The following is a 20,020-nucleotide window of genomic DNA, read 5'->3' as shown; positions in this document are numbered from 1 at the left end:
TAAACTATGGAGACAGAAAGATGTTGCTGTTAGTGTAGATTGGCAATATCTCACAAATGACATTCAGTCACCTAGGGGTCTCTGGGATGCCAGGAGAATGCAGTTGTGGTGCATATGTGTTCACCTTTTTCCTCTTCCTATTTCAGGGTGAGCAATCAGTTAAAGAAGACCAGAGGGCATTTTCACACATTTCCTTCTCCTTATCATCATAGACTACCCAACCCAAGCATGACAGGCACTGTTGGGGCATCCTGGATCCCCCCAGGACCACATTAGTGGATTCTGTAGGAGTGGAAGTCTTTAGATTGTCTTGGGGTTGACAGATGCCACATTGACATCAGCAATTTCTTTGTACCCAGAAAAGAAAGTTGCAGTCAAGTGTGCTATATTTTCTTTGGGCAGAAGTTACCCACAAAAATATAATGCTTTTTCTTTCCACAATATAATGAAAGTAGCTTTCCACTAAAAGCCTCCTCAATCTCTACTGTCTTCATTTATAGAATGTACTTATTGGTTATTGGCCTGGTCTTTCATCTTTGAAATGGGCAAATAACAACAACAATAATAACCATCATATTTCATGAGTTTACTCTAATAAATAATTTGATTCCAATATAGAATCCTTTTGAAATATCAATCCAGGAAAGCAGTTTCCTAGACCAAGCTTCCACCTTCTGACCTCAATGCCCAGTAGTAACTTATACATGAAACAGGCATCAATACACTGTTAATTGCCCTAATTGAACATGCAAAATGAAAGCTATTCAATAATAGTCATAAATGAAAACAAAGTCACAAATAATAATCCATGGCTCCGATTGAATGTTAACATTTATATTGTAGTTTCATGTTTACATAAAGAATTTTCATCATTTTTATTCCCATTTCACTCTCCTATTTCACTCCCTATTCTGCTGGAACCCTTATTCTCAACAAACCTTCCTCCTATTTTTATATTCTCTCTTTTTCTCTGTCTCACCCTCTCTCTCTCTTTCTTTACAAAAAGTCACCTTTCTAGTTTGTGATGTATTTCTGGTAAGTAGCTGGATTGTTTAAAGACTGCAGCAATAGAAATAGCATCCATATCACCCTGTTTAGCGAATGTCTTAAAACAGCAATGCAGTTTGCTAGCTTTTTTGACAAATAAAAATATAAAAATGATTTCAATACTTTGACATGAGGAAGGAAAAGACATTCAAAAAGAAAATAACACTGGAAATTGGGTGATATGTTGTGTACCCCAATAAAGCTTGCCAGAGGATCAGAGGACAGAGCCAGTCACTAGATTAGACATAGAGACCAGACAGTGTTGGCATGCACCCTTAATCCTATCACTTAGGAGGCAGAGATCTGTCTGCTTCTTTGTGAGCTCAAGGCTACACAGGAAACAGAGCCAGGCATTGGTGGCATACACCTTTAATCCCAGTACTGGGAAGCACACACACCTTTAATTCCAGGAAGTGACGGCAGGGCGGAGAAAGGTATATAAGACCCGTGGAAACAGGAAATAAGGCAGTTTAGCTGAGACTCTTTCAGGTAAAGATTCAGAGTCTTTCAGTCTGAGGAGTTGGCGAGGTGAGGTTGGCTGTGACTTTCTCTGCTTCTCTGATCTTTCAGCTTTTTTATTAAAAGACCATTTAAGATTTGAAAAACAGGAAATTTTACATATGTTTTTCTAAAAGAATAAAAATTTGAGACATGTATGGGCATTTGTCTTTTCTACTACATTTGCTTGTGGTGTTTTTAAATAAATGACAAAAAATTTTTGATTGGGAAACAATTTCATAAAATTGCATTTTCTGTTACTCTGGTGTGTTATAATTTTCCTAAGTAACTGTGTACTTAGTCCTACCCCCACATCCTGCCAAAGCATATATTTTTACCTCATATTCTGTTTTTTGTTTTACTACTATTTCTTTTTTCCATGTAAAACACTAGTAGCTAAAAGAAAAACAAACAAGAGTAAAATAAAACAAAATGCATACAGAGTTCTTATTTGTCCGTTATTCTGACAGTGAGAAAAAAGACACACTCACTGAGGTGCTGTTTACCTCTGTTAACATGCCCTTTCTATAGGAAGCAGAAAGAATGAGAGCTGCCTGAAGAGGTCATCACATTGATTTCCTGACTAAACAATTGGAAATTCCTCTCCTACGTGCACAGTGTGATGGAGGCATATGTTTGGTAGGGGAGTCACACAATGATATAGAGAACACTTTAGAGGGATATACATTTTTACTGCATACCTCCATTATAATAAACAAAATATCAAGTACTGGAGGCACCTGCATGGTAATAATGAACTCATAACTGCTTATTCTATTCAGATGCTCTGAGGAGCATACTTCCCTTTTGTTTTACTTGCTGGGATATGATAAAGGAAGCTTATCTTGACTTAACAAAACAAAACCAATGGTAGATTAGATTAAGTTGTGCAATGTATTGATAATATTTATAGAAGAACTGTGACTAAATCTCACACTTATTCATCCTGCTTTCTTAAACCATGTACAAAAATGATATTTTTCTTTCATAAATAAAGAAAAACAAATGAAAGAAAGCAATTTTAAGTATCAAAGGCAAAAATGGATTCTGTCTGGTGACATCAACAGTAGGGGAGAACTTGAAGGTCAGAATTTGCCTTTATGAATGACCTCATATTCTAGATATTTCTGATAAAGAAAATGTTGTGGCATATGCATCACAAAACAAACCCAACAAAACTTGAACTTGCCAAGGTTCCCTTTTAAGTTATCTCCAGCTGTCACAATATCAAAGGCTGTTGTAAGAAGATCCACTATCAAAAACTCTAAAACTGAGGCATTTCTGATGTGCTTTATGGCTTTCCCCCATTTAAAACGTATGAACTATGGGAATTTTAATATTTGTATTAATTCATTTGCCTTATAGTTTATTTACACCCAAAAGCCAGAAGCAAAAGTGGGACCATACTTGATAACACACACTTCATCTTGTCTGAGAGGTGAGTTTGGGATTCAGTTGTACAAGGAAATATGTATAGACATTTCACATGATTGAAGAACAAGAGAGGCAAGAGAATATCCCGTCCTTAGTCTAGTTACTTTTATTTTTTACTATTTGGAATATTCAGTCCTTAGTCTAGTTACTTTTATTTTTTACTATTGCGTTATTTGTAGATTAAAGCCCTCTGCTACACTTTAGATCTTGGAAAAGATTTTGTTACTGATACTTTTTTAAAAGCAAGACAGTTAAATCATCTAAATAAAATGTAGTGAAGCCTGTCTGTATAGAAGCCATATGGTTATAACATCAATGAGTACTATTATGCAAAATTAATCATTTTTCACTTCCCCCAAGTGTATTAATGTATATATTTGGAGCCAATTTAAATTTTGATAAATGTAAGTACTTAAGAAAGTAAAATCTCAAAAAGTTATGGAAAAATGTGAAATCTTTTTTTAAAGATATAAATAGTAATGGGCACTGACTTCATCTATCAATTGTGAGATTTTGTTTTTCATAAAAGTATTAAACTTCCAATGAAAAACACATTTCAGAGGCACCAAGTGTTGAAAATCTCTCCTTTGCCCAGTTACTGTTGTAACTCCATCCCCATATGACATATTGAACTATGTAAGTTTCTTATCTATGTATCTATCCACCTTTGTCTATTTAAAAGTCCATTTTTTGTTTCATCATGTATTCTATTAATTGTATATTTTTCTTTGTTGCGTATCCTTAGCTGACTAGAACACAGGCTTCATACACTCAGAAGTAATGTGTCTCTTATTTATTATCATATTTCTAAAGTGAAATATTGCTAAATATTGCTCTAAATATCCCAGAACTTCAACCTTTGAAGTCCATCATGGAATGCTGTAGCATTTACATTTAATTTGGGCATATCATCTAGGATCCTTTAAATCATCTCCAGATTGCTTAATGCAGCTAATATAAGTGCTATGAGAATGGTTCGTGCATTGCTAATGGAACAGTGACAACAAACATCTGTAGATGCTCAATCAGATGCAATTCTGTTCCTTTAGAATTTGTCATCTATGGTCATAAAATTAAGTGGATGTGTAATCCCTGGGTGAAGAGGACTAATTCTATGTTGGCATGTTTTCACAGGAACAAAACTCTGGAAATGTATGTTAGTAACATTACTAAAGGCATCTTCCAAAATTAGTCTAAGTTAATGAACAACAAGGACATTTAAAATCTGCTTGGTTTCGATAAAACAAAGATATCAGTACACTTAAAACAAATGTATAATTAATTATGTAGAGTGATATCTAAAAACTACAGGTTCCATTTGCTTATAAATATAACAATTTATATGCAGATTACATTGTATACATACATTTATGAACATATTGAAATATACCTATATGATAATGGAAAGATACTGGTGTGATGAATGAGAAAACAAAGATAAAGACTTTAATTGTGGAGGGTGAAGGAAGTCAATACAGGGGAAGGGAGTTATTTGTAACATGAAGGATGTTCCATAAAGCTTCAAAAATTATATTATTTTATATTACCCAATATTATATATATAATTATATATATATATAGTTATATATATATATATATAGTTATATATATATAGTTATACCTCTTGACCAGACAATGTTCTTCACAAGCACCATAGATCATCTAACAAAACCTCCAGTGTCTAACATGAAACATCTCTTTTAGTATTGTTGATAAGGTGAGTTTAAGTGACTCCCTGTAGTGGGTAGCCATTCCAGCTTTGGTCTGTAAGTTCCAACCCCCATTGAGGCTTCGGTAACTATCATGCCTACGAGGCGGGGCCAAGGGAGGGTCCCCATAACTCCCCAAACATAAGTTATTGTTATCTTGGTTGAAGGTAAGCCCCTAGTGTTAAAGACATTGAATACTTTGAACACAAGACTCAGATGATGCAAGCTGGATCTAACCTGAAAGCCTCCTTTCTGCAGTTAATCTTTCCTAATGCCCGAGGTTGTTATACTCATTAAAGTCCTATCCAGTTGTGACACCTATGAAACCCTATAATGACTAACACAGCAAGATATGCCTAAAGTGACACTCATACCTTTTGGTAACAAACAGATAATTAGAGTAACCTCCTCAATGGGAAAGAAATCATGTCTGGTACTAGAAACCCAGCCAACTACTTGGTGTTAGTGAGGTCATGGATCACAGAGGATAAACTATTATTGGCAATTTAACAGACCATCAGAGTTTCAGACTACACTCTAAAATACATCCTCATAGTCACAGGTGAGTGTACCTTTCAAGCCAGATCAAAGAAGTTTCTCTTTGCAGCAAACAGATCACCATAGAAAACCACAACTGGCCATAATGTATATGGTGAACTGATCATGGGGATCCCAGTCTGAAAAATACACCTACAACTCATGCACCAAATGCTCAAGGAACATCACACAATTGGGTGCTGAAAAAAAAAAAAAAGATTGTAATAGCCAGAGCAATAGGACATCAGTTGAGGGAGTTTGTCTCCTAGAAGTTACAGGGAAGCTATGTTATCTATACTTAGGATTTCTCTAAATATGGCTGCCTAAACAATACAAAAACAAGGACAATACCAACAGACAAGCTATCATAAAAAGGGGAAATTTTTTTGCAGGGTGTGATATACTAGACAAAGGAATACAGGCAACCTATTGATTTCTGAGAGAATGCCTGTAGTCCTTTGTGTAGGAGTCTGTCCTGGGGTTGAGCATAATAATTGGTTATCCAGTACATGGTGGTCAGCCCTGAAATCATATATATATTTAACCAGAGTCAGTGGACTTTATTTTTGTATGTGTATGTGTAACAATAATAATCAAAGAAAAACAGGTCATTGACTGGTTAGGGTAAAAAGAGTATGGTAAGCTGTGGAGGGAAGGGATAGGGAAAGGTTTGGAAGGAGGAATGGGAAGGGGGGAAATGGTGTAATTATATTTTAATTAACAATTTATAATATTGCTACAGAAAAGTCCACTGGGGAAAATGAGTGAAGAAAAGTAAAGTAAGACTATCACTGTGTGACAGTTTTCTGTACATCATAGGAACCTTTCGAAAGATGAACAGGCACTGAGAATAAAAGTTCACTTAGAATCATCAGAAATTTTAGAAAATAAACTGTACCTAACAGGAAAGAGTTTTATATTTTCTCTATGTGTGTATGCTTGAATTTCTTAACAGTGAGGATACAACAATGTATTCATGTCTAACTTTTTATTTATTAAAAAAGTTAAAGGGGTGAGAGTAAATTATTATTAGAGTATGAATATGCTCACCCAGTCATATTTTAGAAGTAGAAGAGTATGGTTATTAAGGAAAGAAGTAGAAAGAGCATGTTTGCAAAGTAAACATTAACCATTGGTGAAATAGTTCTGCAGGTAAAGGCAGTTGTTAGACAAGCCTATGGACCTATGCTTGAACTCAGAACCCACACAAGGTAGAAGGAGAAAGTCAACTGCACAAAGCCAACCTCTCACTTTCACATTCATATCAAATATTTTTAATAAAAGAAAATACATGGGAAGCAGAGGCAGAAAACCAAAGATTCCTAATTTATGTCTTAACTACAAACTGGAAGTTTACTCATGCAAGGTCATTTTCCTTAATAGGGTAGGCTCCTCAAAATCTCTGGATCCTGTTTAAACATGCTCTCAATCTAGAATTTTGACACCACCTATTCTGTTAGCCATTGATCTCTCAACTCCATCCTTAGAAAATGAACACTCCAGAGAAGACTTATACTTTCCATAGGCTGTATTGTGCCAGCATTTATTAGGATTATCTACTTGAGACTATTGAGCATTATGTTCTGTGAGTACTTTGCAATCAAGACCTTTGTAAAGATCATCTCAGTCTTTAGCTCCTTGTGCTGTCTAGTAAACAGGATCCTTGAATTTAGTAGGAGAGTGCAGATTTCAAAAGTGTGTAACAGCCACAAGCTCTGCTAGTAGTAAGTGCATTATTTAGGTAGTATTTTCCAATTTATAACTCTTACATTTCATGTCTCCTTTGAGTATCACTTTTAGCCAGAAAAGTAAGTATTGGCCTACTAGCATTTGACTGCTAAAAAAAAAAAAAAGTGAGCAAATATAATTACTTCCCCAAGCATATGGTACATTTGGGCTTGGCTTTCAGGCCATTCTACCAGAGTCCCCCTACAAGTTAGTATAAATCTGAGGGGGAAAGTTTCCATACCTTGTTTCATCACCTCTGTCACTCTTCCTTTATACAGATATATTTCCACTGGAGTAAAGGTGAGAATATTCCCCCAAACAATTATGCTGTGATCCGTACTCAGTAGATACGACAACAGCAAACATTCAACCACACTGCTCCCCCAAACATTTGCGTACCAGGAGATAATGGTCTAATTCTGTAGCCACTTTTAATGGTTGCAAGATGATAGGAACAGTAATAGTAATGATTATTCTGTTGATAACAATAGTCTTTTCATCAGTACATAGGTAAAGAACTGATATTGTCAGAGAAAAGAGAGCAGCAAAAAAGAAGACACAGATGTGCAGGGAGTGAAGTGTCCTTTCCAATGTTAATGTTTGCTGTGGTGCTTACAGAGAAAATGGCCTCCAAAGAGAGTGGCACTATTAGGAAGTATGGCCTTGTTGGAGGAAATGTGTCACTGTTGGGGCAGGCTCTAAGCTCTCTTTTGCTCAAGCTTTCCTCAGTGTGACAGTCAGTTGACTTCCTGTCACCTGCAAGATGTAACACTCTCAGCTCTAGCACCAAGTCTGCCTGTAGGCTGCCATGCTCCCCGTCATGATGATAATGGACTGAAACTATGCAACTGTAAGGGAGCCACACCAATTAAATGTTTTCTTCACAAGAGTTGCCATATAAGTACTGTTTGCTAACCAAATTTGCCTCTAGGAACTCACGTACTTTAGACTCAGAGCTGTGGAACCTGCATGGGACCAGACTAGGCCCTTTGCATATGGGAGACAGTTGTGTAGCTTGGTCTGTTTGAGGGGTCCCTGGCATTATGATCAGGATCTATGCCTGGATCATGAGCTGGCTTTCTGGAACCCATTCCCTATGGTGGGATGTCTTGATGCAGTAGGGAGGGGCTTGGTCCTGCCTCAACTGAATGTTCCTGGCTTTGGTGATTCCCCATGGAAGCCCTTACCCTTTTGGAGGAGGGGATTTGGGAGGAGGGTTGAGAGGGGTATCTGTGGTTGGTATATACAATGAATAAAACATTTTTCTTTAAAAAAAAAAAAAAAGATTTGCCATGGTCATGGTATCTGTTCAGAGCAATAGAGAATCCTAGCTAAGACAGTTTCTAACATTTATTGAGCACTTTCTAGGCAATTTGTTATTAGCATACACTATCACTGTGTAGAGTTTTAGTATAGAAACATGGATGATGGACAGAATGACTTTGAGCCTCAGCTCTAGCATTAGTTAAGTAAATTTCAGTGATTCAGCTATATTTTAGTGTTGATGATAATAACACATATTTCAAAATGTTCAAGGCTATAGTAATGTCTGCCAATTTTACTGGTGGGAGCATTCCTACTAATTTCTATTAGAAGCTAGTAATAGTTTAATGAACAGTTCACAAATTAATTGTTGTTAATATTTTGTTTTGATGCATCATAAAGTATTTTTGAAGAGTTGATAATTGACAATAAGCAGGTAGGTTAGGATACAGTATAATCATACAATGAGAACGATTAAATAAATTTTATCCCAATTGTGCAGCAGGATACCTGGAATATCATTTACTTAAAGTGTTCTTATATTAACTCATTTATTGCCTGTAATTATCCTATGATAATTCCCCTTTCTGGAAATTTAACAATGAAGAAATAATGTCTTTAGTGTCTGAAAGCTGCATGTAAATATGAGATCTATGCAGGATGCAGTGTTGTATGAGATCTTGCCCTAGTCCTCACAGGGTGACATCTTATTATCTCCACAAACTACTGTGGCTTCCAGACAACAGGGCAGAAAGACTGGATAATGCTGGAGATTCCGCCAGCAATGAAATTCTAATATTAATTACATATAGCCACCTTTTGTGCAGGAGACAAGTAATTTATTATATTATACCCACATGAAAGTTGAAATTGTGAAGTTCCAAGAATGTGGCAGGAATTAATGGCAGCAAGCATTCCAAAATATTCAGAATGTATCTGCCATTATATTATTTGCTTGACAAAGGTTGCCTCATACTATAATGGCAACTTTCTAGGTAAGGAAGTACTAATTATTCCATAGTAAAAGTGACGCACTCACTAATGCTCAGAGTTGTTATATAACTCCTCTACCAGAAACAGTACTTATGGGGCTGGGAGACACTACAGCTGGCAAAATGTCTACCTTACAAACACAAGGACCTGAGTTCAAAATCCAGGACTTACCTACAAAGGGCAAGTCTAGTGTTTAACTCCAGTTCTAGGGAGCGGGGGACAGGAGTATATCTGAACTCATTGACCAGCCAATCCAAAGTAGCTTTTCAGCTCCAAACCACTGAGAAAGCCTGCATTAACAGTGAACAGCATTCCTGAGGACAACATAAATGGTTAGTTGTTGCCCTTCAATGTCTACATGGGCACATCTACATGTGGATCCACCTACACAGGGCCAGGCACATGGACTAATAAAGCCCACTTCTGCTTGAGTTCAGTGTCTACAAGCAAACTGTATGATGTCTACTCATGAAAAGTTTTTTGTTTTGTTTTTTTTAATTCTGCTTTTGTAGTTATAAACATTATTGAAAAATGTAAAGTCAGAACTGAAATGTATTTGAAAGAGGGGGTAAAATTTAATGACCAAAGTGGGTCAGAGAGTTACTCAATATGACTGACATTCTATAAAGACACAGTTGTTTCATATTATAAAACCTCTTTACTTTTAAATGGGTATATATCTCTGAGGCTGGAGAAGAACGGGGGACACTTTCTACACCTGCCAGAGAGTTCACATAGCAGGCAGGTAAGGGTCAACTCCAGGCTACTCTTCATTCTGCTTCACACTTCCATTGTATTGGAGAGAAAAAAGAGAGAATTAATTGCTTCATTTAGCCCTTCACTTAATTCAGCCTTTTATTGTGCACTTCAGCGCTCACCCAAATGAGCAGAGACAGTGCGGGACACAGAACACATTTAATGAGGCTCTCCAAAATGTTCAGTTGTTGCTCGTGCCTCCTTAATAGACACAAATCATTTATTTCCTGCAAAACTCCATTACCCAGCAAAAGGAAGAGTTTCTTAACAAATTTGTATCTTATCAAAATGGAAAATCTCTCCCTCAGTCCCCCAGCTTTTCCCTCTCTCTCTCCCTGTCCCCTCTATTGTCATACCAAGAGTCATTTTCACAGTGTATTACACAGAGCAACCCAAGTTCTAGGAAGTTCCTCCTTGTGCATGTTAATGTCATAAGGATTTGTGCATGAAATAAAGAACTAAATTAAATGAGAGGTGGAAGTGATATTTAGCCAAATTAAATGCACCCACCATTCTTATTTTAAAGGTAGGAGAAGTGAGGCTTGATGAAGTAGAAAGGTTAACTGGGAGTCACACAGGCACTTAGTAATGAATGGCCTTGGCACTTTGACCCAGCCTGTCCATTATACCAGGCTTCATGCTTACTGTTGGTTACTATCATAGTCCGTCATGCTGATCTCCTTTGGTGCACTTCTCTGTCAAACATTACCTCAAATGTATAGGAACATGTGCATGTACCAGGTTGATATCTTTGGTTGCACATGCAAACATCCCTCTTTCTGATTCTGAAAATGGTTTGAGAGCCAGCTTTTGATACGGAGCATTCTGGAGACTCAGTCTTAGAAAACCAACATGGAATTGATTTGATTATTGTCCAGGAGAACCTTCCACATTTGAACTGATGTTTTGTGTTTCTCACCATTCTCCTGTTCAGCCTTCTTCCCATACAACCATGAAGAGCCCATTGGATAATGATTTTCATCATCTTAATAGGTCAGTTTAGTTAATTTCTTTCCACTTAAGGGAACTAATTTACCTCACAGAAGGAAAGAGCAGAGAGGCCACCCAGGACACTGGGAGAGGAAGAAGTAGTAAAATGGGAGATGGTTATCAGATCAGTTTGAGAGTCAGCTGGAGCCAAGGGTCCAGAGTTACTGCATGATCTGTCAATCACAGTTAACAATAAGGCACCATGGACACTGAAATGGCTAAAAGAGAAGATTTTTAGCATTCTCATAAAAAATGGCTTAATGTGTTGTGAAATAAACTTCTTGTACACTATGAAAATGTGTCTTTGCCAAGGAACTTTCTGATTGGTTTAATAATGAGTTAAATAGCTAAGGCTAGGCAGGAGGTATAGGCCGGACTTCCAGGCACAGAGAGGACTCTGGGAAGAAGGGAGGCAGAGAAGCCAGCCAGACACAGAAAGTAAAGAGGAAGTACAAGATGAAAGAGAGGTAAAAGCCATGTGGTAGAATGTAGATTAATAAAAAATGTGGTTTAATTTAAGTTATAAGAGCTACTGGGACAAGATAAGTTAAGGCAAAGCTATCATAATTAATACTTCTCTATGTCATTATTTGGGAGCTGGCTGGTGGAATAGAGAAAGATTCATTATATTAATAAAAATTTTTTGGTTGTTTCTGTTTTGTTCTGATTTTAATTTCTTTTATTATTTTGTTCTGTTTTTAGACAGAGCCTCTATGTAGTCCAGGTTTCCCTGAAACTCTTCCTGCATCTGGATCTTGTGTGTTGGAATTATAAATGTGTCCAGCATACCTTGTTCAATTGAGTCATATATATGTGTGTGTGTGTGTGTGTGTGTGTGTGTGCAACTGTCAGTCAAGAATCACTAATGAATTAATAAATCACCCTCCTTCCACAATTTATATATGATACAATAGGGCAGGGAGCAAAGCTGCTGTTTCTGCTCAGCAATGTTAGGTAGGTGATAGAAGTGGCCGAGAGGAGACATTTATTATTGAGATGAGGAGAGACACATGCTCATCTCCAAAGCTCAGTGCCACCAAAACAGCCTTCATTAGAATCCCAAGCTGGTAGACTATGCAAAGGATGTTCCATCATCTGTGCCAGAGACAGGAAGCCTTTTCTGTGGACAGCTGCTCCAGATGCCTGGAGTACATGTCACATCCTAGTTTCCTGGGAAATAAGCTGTCACATAAATTTGAAGTTTCCGGTGGTATGAATCCTCCTTCCACAAGAATTTCTTTTCTTCAGTGCCACTCATTATTTCCAGTGTGAACTCGGTATTAATTTCACTGTTTGTCAAATGAAGTCATCTCTTAATTTAGTTGAGAATGGCAAATCATCGCAGGGTTATTTTCCTTTTGTCTAAGCATCATGGCCTCATATCTTCCCAGCTGAGTTTGTTCCATGGGCAGAACAATTCTCCTGCATACACCTGTGAGAGAAACATCTGTCTCCCAGATTTCTTAGGTTCACACTAGCTCTAGGCCTTACTAGGCATTTCCCAATGTTCTATTTAAAGTAGCTACAGTCTGAGGCAGTCTGAGCAGGTCAGCCTTACCTCTTTCACTCCATTTCTGATAACGCTACAATGTTAAATATTCATCTGTTGAAAAATTAGAGTACACATTAAGTAGTGTATCCCAACCCAGTGCTATGTCTAAAAGATATATAAAAAAGAAAAGAAAATGAAATTTACACCATACATATCAAAGAGCCTTTGAGAAACCTTCCATGGTCAGGTATATTTGAAAAGTTAAATCAGGGGCAGGTTAGATGACTCATTGGATAAAGGTGATTACTACTGAGTTTCAGGATTTGTTTGGCCCCACGGTAGAAGGAGAAAATTGATTTCTGCAGGTTTCCTCTCACCTTCACAAATACATTGTGACATGCATCTTTCTTTCTTTCTTTTTTTTTTTGTTTTTTTTTTGTTTTTTTTTTTTGTTTTTCGAGACAGAGTTTCTCTGCGTAGCTTTGCGCCTTTCCTGGAGCTCACTTGGTAGCCCAGGCTGGCCTGGAACTCACAGAGATCCGCCTGGCTCTGCCTCCCGAGTGCTGGGATTAAAGGCGTGTGCCACCACCACCCAGTTTTTTCTTTCTTTCTTTCTTCCTTTCTTTCTTTCTCTCTCTCTCATGCATACATACAAATAAATTAATTAAAAATTTAAAGTAGTGATTATTGAAATAGTTGCCTAATTTCTAGATTTAAGCAAATTTTATTAAAAATGCAATCTCTATATTCTTTTCTCCTCTTCTTTCAATGATTGTCTTAGAGTTAGTATCACTATGATGAAACCCAATGACCATAGAAACTTTTTAAGGGGAGGGTTTATTTGATTTATACTTTCATATCACTGTCCATATTTGAGAGAAATAAATGCAGGAGCCTGGAAGCAGAGCTGATGCAGAGACCATGGAGGAGTGCTTTTTACTGGCTTGCTCACCATGACTTGCTCAGCCTGCTTTTTTTGTAGAAGCCAGGAGTAAAAGCCCAGGAATCCCTACCCACAATGGTCTGGCTTTCCCCTATCAGTCACTAATTTTAAAAAGCCCTAAAAGCCCTTTAGGATTGTCTGAAGCCCGGTATGTATATATATATATTATATTAGTTTTTGAGACAGGATTTAGAGAAACTTGTGTAATTTTGGTGTCTGTCCTGGATCTCACTCTGTAGACCAGGCTGGCCTAGAACTCACAGAGATCTGCTCGGCCCCACTTACCAAGTGCTGGGATTAAAGGCATGTGCCACCACCACCTTGCCGAAGCCCAGTCTTATTGGATGCATTTTCTTTCTTTTCTTTTTTAACTTTTATTGATTCATCGTGGATTTCACATCATTCAGTCCAATCCCACTTATCTCTACATCTCCTCGCATCTGCCCTCTACCCTTACAACCTCCGCCCTCCATCCCCAATCAAAACCAAATTTAAAAGAAAAACCAAAAGCCAAACCAGACACACAAAACAAAACAAACAAAGTAGCACACAGGATAGTAGGTCCTGCATCTGGCCTGGGCCTCACAGTAGAGCTAACCCTGTTGTGTGGGGCACAATTAAGCCAGCCTTGAGGGTATGAGAGCAGGAGAACTGACCACCCCCTCCCACCCTCCTACCCCCGTATTCCTCCTACAGCAATCAGGAGAGAGGACCCTGCACCTTGCCTGGGTGAAACATAGAGTTGTCCCTGGTGATGTGAGTGAGGGGCCCCGGATCCAGGGTCCAAGAACAGAACTGGCCCCGCTCCTTGTTGCAGGCTGCATTGGGTGAGCTAGTCTAGGCAGTGCTAGAGAGCTCACCTGGGGTAGTGACAATGCGGGAAAGCTAAGGAGCGGACCAACCCAGTGACCACCCAGGCCCAGTATCAGGGCTATGAATTGCTCCAAGCCCAACTTCACATGTTGGAGTATGTGAAGTTGATGAACCTACAGATCCAAACCAGCAGGATCTCCATGACACAGGACAACAACACGTTTGTCTATCTAGGTCCCACCCTTTCCTGAGGAGCTCTTGGTAGTGGATAGTTCTGAGGAAGAGCGAATCATTCTTTTATGAAGATGTACCCACTGATGGGGTTCCCAAGCTTTTGCATGGATGGCCCTACACCATGACCATACAGGCCACACTAATTGACTGTTGTGCAATACTGGGGGGGGGGTATATATAATCTTACACATATTTGTATAATTTTCCAGAATAAAGAGAAAAAAAGTTAAAAAGTGTAGCAAATTTAGCAAATATGAAAATGAATAAAATATGTAAAACAATTTTTAGACATTGTCACATTGTTGGAAGCCCTCTACTTTCAGGTGAGCAAATGGGATAATTCACTTGACTGTCCTTTTTATAAGAAAATTCCTGCCTGCAATGCAGAAAGAAGTAACCAAATAGAACTTGCTTCCTGCACTGAGGAGACAGTGATAGAAGTTTCAAGAGTTAAAGAAAACTACAGTCTGGAAATTGGAGAATGGGAGAAGGAAGCATGGGACAGAGGAGCTACAGCTTTGTGGAGATCGTACCATCAGGCCCTTTGATGTGAACTGATCAGCACAGGAGCTGGAACATGTGACCTCATCTGTGAAGAAAATAGACATGAAGGGGCAGGTGGAAAATCTGTTGCTCAAACAGAATCAAGAAAAATTTAGATAGTTCCAAGTTCAGTAAGAAAGGTGATTTCAAAAAAGCAAACAAAATATAAATGAAGAGCATTTGATATGGACACAAAATGTTTATACCAGCTTCTTCATATGCATGTCACACACACACACACACACACACACACACACACACACACACACACACATTGGTAAGGCTGGTGAATAATAGGCAAGTTCTAACTCTTATGGAAAAAGAAAAATAAACTCTTCTTTTGTATGTGTTTACTGAGTTTAGTTATTGCTACTTGTCCCAAGCATAGGCTGGAAAGTAATGAGTGCTCTTTACTACAACAGACATTGGCCAATAATGAAATCCATAACTGGCCAAAGTGCTGAGAATAAGTGATGGTAGAGGAATGGGATTCAGCTGAGACAGATGTAATTGACACTTTCTCCAAGGCACAGGCAATATCTCTAAAGAAGGGCAAAAAAAGTATGCAGGAGCATGGGAAGACATGCAACAAAAAGATGTCTTCTTGACATGCCAGCCATTGCACTCATGAACTCACTGTAGTCATACTCATCTTCACAAGACTTTCACAAGATTGGGCCAATCAACATTTCCTCATGAATGAGGGAAAGGCCCATGGGGACCCTCACCTCTCAGAGTAACTATGCCAATTAATACTTGTTGGGGGGTGTCAACACTTTTTTCCAGTATTTGCCACAGACAAATTGTCGTAGCACCACTGTTGACCTGGAAAAAAGAACTAATAGATAAAAGCCTTGAGCAGTGATTATACATAAAGTGTGCATTTCCATAAAATTAGAGGACAAACATAAACACACTAACAGATGTGGATAATAAAATATACCAAATTAAACTTCTTAGGAATGAAAGTATACTAAATTAAATAAAAAATGAATACTGAACTCCATTAAAAAAACATGGTAGGCACTGTGGAAGTCAGCACAACTCAAAAACATAAAAACTATCCCAGGGAAAGCCAGATTTAAAGGCCAAAAATTCATATCATCTAGGAATAAATTAGCTGTGAGATAGGCTAAATTATAAATTTGATATTGGTATAGAATATACCTAAAACATACTGATAGAAAAATTACTAGAAAAATTTTGAGCACTTTTTTTTTGGGGGGGGGGTTCGAGACAGGGTTTCTCTGTGTAGCTTTGTGCCTTTCCTGGGACTCACTTAGTAGTCCAGGCTGGCCTCAAACTCATAGAGATCCGCCTGCCTCTGCCTCCCGAGTGCTGGGATTAAAGGCATGCGCCGCCGCCGTCGCCGCCGCCGCCGCCGCCCGCCGCCGCCGCCGCCCGGCCAATAAAAACTCTTATACAAAGACACCAAAGGAATTAACTCACTAGCTTTGAGAACTGTGGAGTTGAGAACTGACCGATGGTGTTATTGCTGAAAAGTAATGATGCATTCCATATATAGCTCAAACTGATGCACCTCTTCTAGAGCAACAAAGATTAAAGACAGAAGAATTTTTAAGGGATAAAAATTCAGGAAAGAGGAATGTGAAGCATTGTTTATAAATTATTTACTGACAAAAACAAGATACAATTACATTTAAAAAAAAAAAACTGTTAACCTAAACTCTCTGACTAGCAAAAGATTTTTTTTTCCAAAATGAGTATGAAAGTATATCATTTTCAAAAATAAAAGAGCTGAAAGTACTCATCACTGTGAGATGGGCACCAAAAGAAAGGTTAAAAAGGCACTTTAGCTAGAAGAGTCAGGGTCTATCCAAGGAAATGAAATGTACCTGGAATGGTAAACACTGGGAGAAACAAAATTCTTTTTTTTAATATAAAACTTGTAAATTTAGTTGACTTTTTGAAAGCATCATGGTCTGTGAAACAAATACATTTACATTTTAAAATATTTATATTCTTTTCTGGCCCCCTCTTGCAATCATCTTCTCTGAGCCTTAGGTTTAAGATTAAACACAAGCCGCAAGGTGGTGGTGCACGCCTTTAATCCCAGCACTCGGAAGGCAGATCTCTGTGAGTTCGACGCCAGCCTGGGCTACAGAGTAAGTTCCAGGAAAGGCACAAAGCTTCAGAGAGAAACCCTGTCTCAAAAACCAACCAAACAAAAAAAGATTCAACACAAATTGACAAACTAATGTAGATGAGGAAAATCTTAAGGTCCTACTCGCAAATGAGGATCTCTATATAGGCAATTAATAGCCCTGCTAAAAGGAAGAATTAGTCTTCTCCAGGGTCCAAGGAAGCTAATAGATTATTCAATCCCACGTGGTCAGAGATAAACATACATATACATGAACAACACTAAATGGACTTAGTAGTTTGAATTTACAGACATACACACACACACACACACACACACATAACACCACCACCACCACCAACAACAACAACAACAACAACAACGATTATAATGAAAGAAGAAATGGTTGTGAGTTTAGGAAGGAGTGGGAAGAACACACGGAAGGAGTTGGAAGGGAGAAAGAGTGGATTCAAAGTGATGTAAATTTAGTACTCATGTATGACATTCTCATCAAAATAAACACACACACACACACACACACACACACACACACACACACGAATAGATTTTAACTGTCATATAACCATTTCCCCACATCCCCTTGACTTCACCTTTAGATGGGAGCATGCAGTAAAGCACGAGGTCAGAAGCCCAGTTCTATTTGCAGCTGTGTACTCCTAATCAAGTGCCTTCCTCACAGTGAACCTCTGCTTCTCACATGTAAAGACAGACACTGAGCCTTGACACATAAACCTTAACTCCACTACTTGACAAACTCTTGTCACATCTATGGGAAAATGAAGGAAGACTGAGGGGCAGGGTGAGTCCATCGAGGAGGCTCTTAATCAGAGGGGATGTAGATGTATTACTCAAAGGAGGGGTGAGAGATAATCTTCACTTTTTTTTAAACAATAGTGCATTAAGGAAAGAAGTAAATGTCATGGATGGTGACTCAAGCAAATGATTGTCACATATTCATGATGCAAAATATAAATGTCAGACTTGACATGGTGAGAACAATTGACTCCATTGTCACTCAGGATTTTTTTCAAATATTTATTCTATTTAAAGTTCCCGAGTAGGTTGTACAAGGTGTAGACCTTTCTGCTTTTGCTTATTATGTTCTGGCTTTGCAAGGCAATGCATACTACCAATACTATTTTAAGTTCATTTCAGTATATGAAAATACACTTTATAAATACTTTCATGTACATATGTAAAATTCAGTTCCATTCAATAAATATTTATTAAATTTGAATAGAAGGATCCAATATAGGAATAAAGAATGAGAGCAAAGTTCTAATTTCAACACAACTATGTAACGTATCTCCATTACAAGCTAAAAGTAAAAGAATCAATTTATTTTTTTTAAATATTTTGCCTTCTGCAAAATGAAGATTCTAAAAAAGATTATTTTAAGATCATTTCTAGTTGTTATAAACTCCTACATACGTCTATGTACACAAAACTATACCAGTAACAGTGTAAAAAATAAACCAGTTAACATATGCTTTCTACTTATGCAAAGTAGTATGATATATCGGGATAATATAGAAGATATTAACTCAGAATTAATTACTGAATGCTCATTATGTAAAGGTTCCAGACATGGTGATACTTGAAGTAATTAGTATAGGCTCAAATTTCTGGATAATTACTCTCAGCCCAGATTTCAGTTTTAGATTCATTATAGAAGTTGAAATTTAAGATCTAAATTTTGGGATAAATACGATCAACTGAGAATATAGGACACATATATAAGGGAGACAGCAAGATTTCTTACAAAACATGTAAAAGAATAATAGCAACATTATATAAGTATTCAAGACTTATTTAAAATATGTTTTATATATATATATATACATATATCATATATGTGTTATGTGTGTATGTGAGTTTGATTAGGAGGGTGAGTTCTATCATTCTATACTGGCAAGGAGTTGCTGCCAGTGCCCTTATATCTGTTTCTGAGCCATAGAAGCACAGATCATTTCAGATAGGGAAGCTAAAGGGCAAAAAATGGATGCTGTGAATCTATGTAACTCTTGCATACTTTACTACTGGTTTTACATTCCTTTATATGGCAATTACATCTGTATTATTTGGAACTGTATTGCCAGTGCTTAGCATAGAGTTAAGCACAGTTGAGGGATTAATTTAAAGTTTTATTTATATGACAAATGGATAAACACTGAAAGAACACAAAGTAACTAGCACTATGTAAAAAATCAGTGTTGACTTTTATTCTACTGAAACAGAGCAACCCAGATTCATAACAACTCAAATACACTCATTCTTCTACCTTATGTAATACTTTCCAATATCAATCCTCATACCTATGCTGGATCTCATCATGAAATGCATAATTTGTAATATTTTAAGACATAGTAGTTTATCTTGAGAAAATTTCAGAGTTGTTCTTCTTAATTTATTAGTGAAATGTGTGATGGCCTTACTGGCAACATAGATAAATAAGAGGGGGAAAGCAGAAGAAGATGGGATGGTAGTAGCCAAAAGTGCCTGTTGAGTGTCTCCAAAGCCATGAACTTCCTATTTCTTGGAATGTAGGACTATATATGTTTCTTTTTCTCTCCTGATTTAAACCTTTGGTGAAATGTCATAGTTTGAAGGAAAGATTTCCTAAAACTCCTATTTAAAATGAAAAATTATTGTTGCCTTTACTGTTTCCCATTTCTTTTTCTTTTCTATTTTTTTTTTTTTTTTTTGGTTTTTCGAGACAGGGTTTCTCTGTGTAGCTTTGTGCCTTTCCTGGAACTCACTTGTAGCCCAGGCTGGCCTCGAACTCACAGAGATCTGCCTGGCTCTACCTCCCGAGTGCTGGGATTAAAGGCGTGTGCCACCACCAACCGGCTTGTTTCCCATTTCTTTATAGGCCTTATTCTCTAGGATATTGTGTGTTGCACAGGTTTTTGGTC

At 37.6% G+C, this 20,020-nt stretch overlaps 1 protein-coding gene across 11 annotated transcripts in view; it reads right to left on the bottom strand.

Annotated features, from left to right (window-relative positions):
• Nucleotides 1-20,020, bottom strand: part of Lrrc4c (leucine rich repeat containing 4C) — a 1,322,183-nt gene that overhangs the window by 250,110 nt on the left and 1,052,053 nt on the right. For 9 of the 11 annotated variants that reach the window (XR_005091479.1, XR_005091478.1, XM_028877840.2 and 6 more), the window contains one exon: nt 14,971-15,026. The exons of the other annotated variants lie outside the window; for them this stretch is intronic. The gene's annotated coding sequence lies outside the window, so the exon portion shown is untranslated. The remainder of the gene's footprint in view (nt 1-14,970; nt 15,027-20,020) is intronic. 11 annotated transcript variants of the gene reach the window in all.

The sequence above is a fragment of the Peromyscus leucopus genome, chromosome 4 (assembly GCF_004664715.2).
Source record: "Peromyscus leucopus breed LL Stock chromosome 4, UCI_PerLeu_2.1, whole genome shotgun sequence".
NCBI lineage: Eukaryota > Metazoa > Chordata > Mammalia > Rodentia > Cricetidae > Peromyscus > Peromyscus leucopus.
This window is presented reverse-complemented; position numbering and strand designations above follow the sequence as displayed.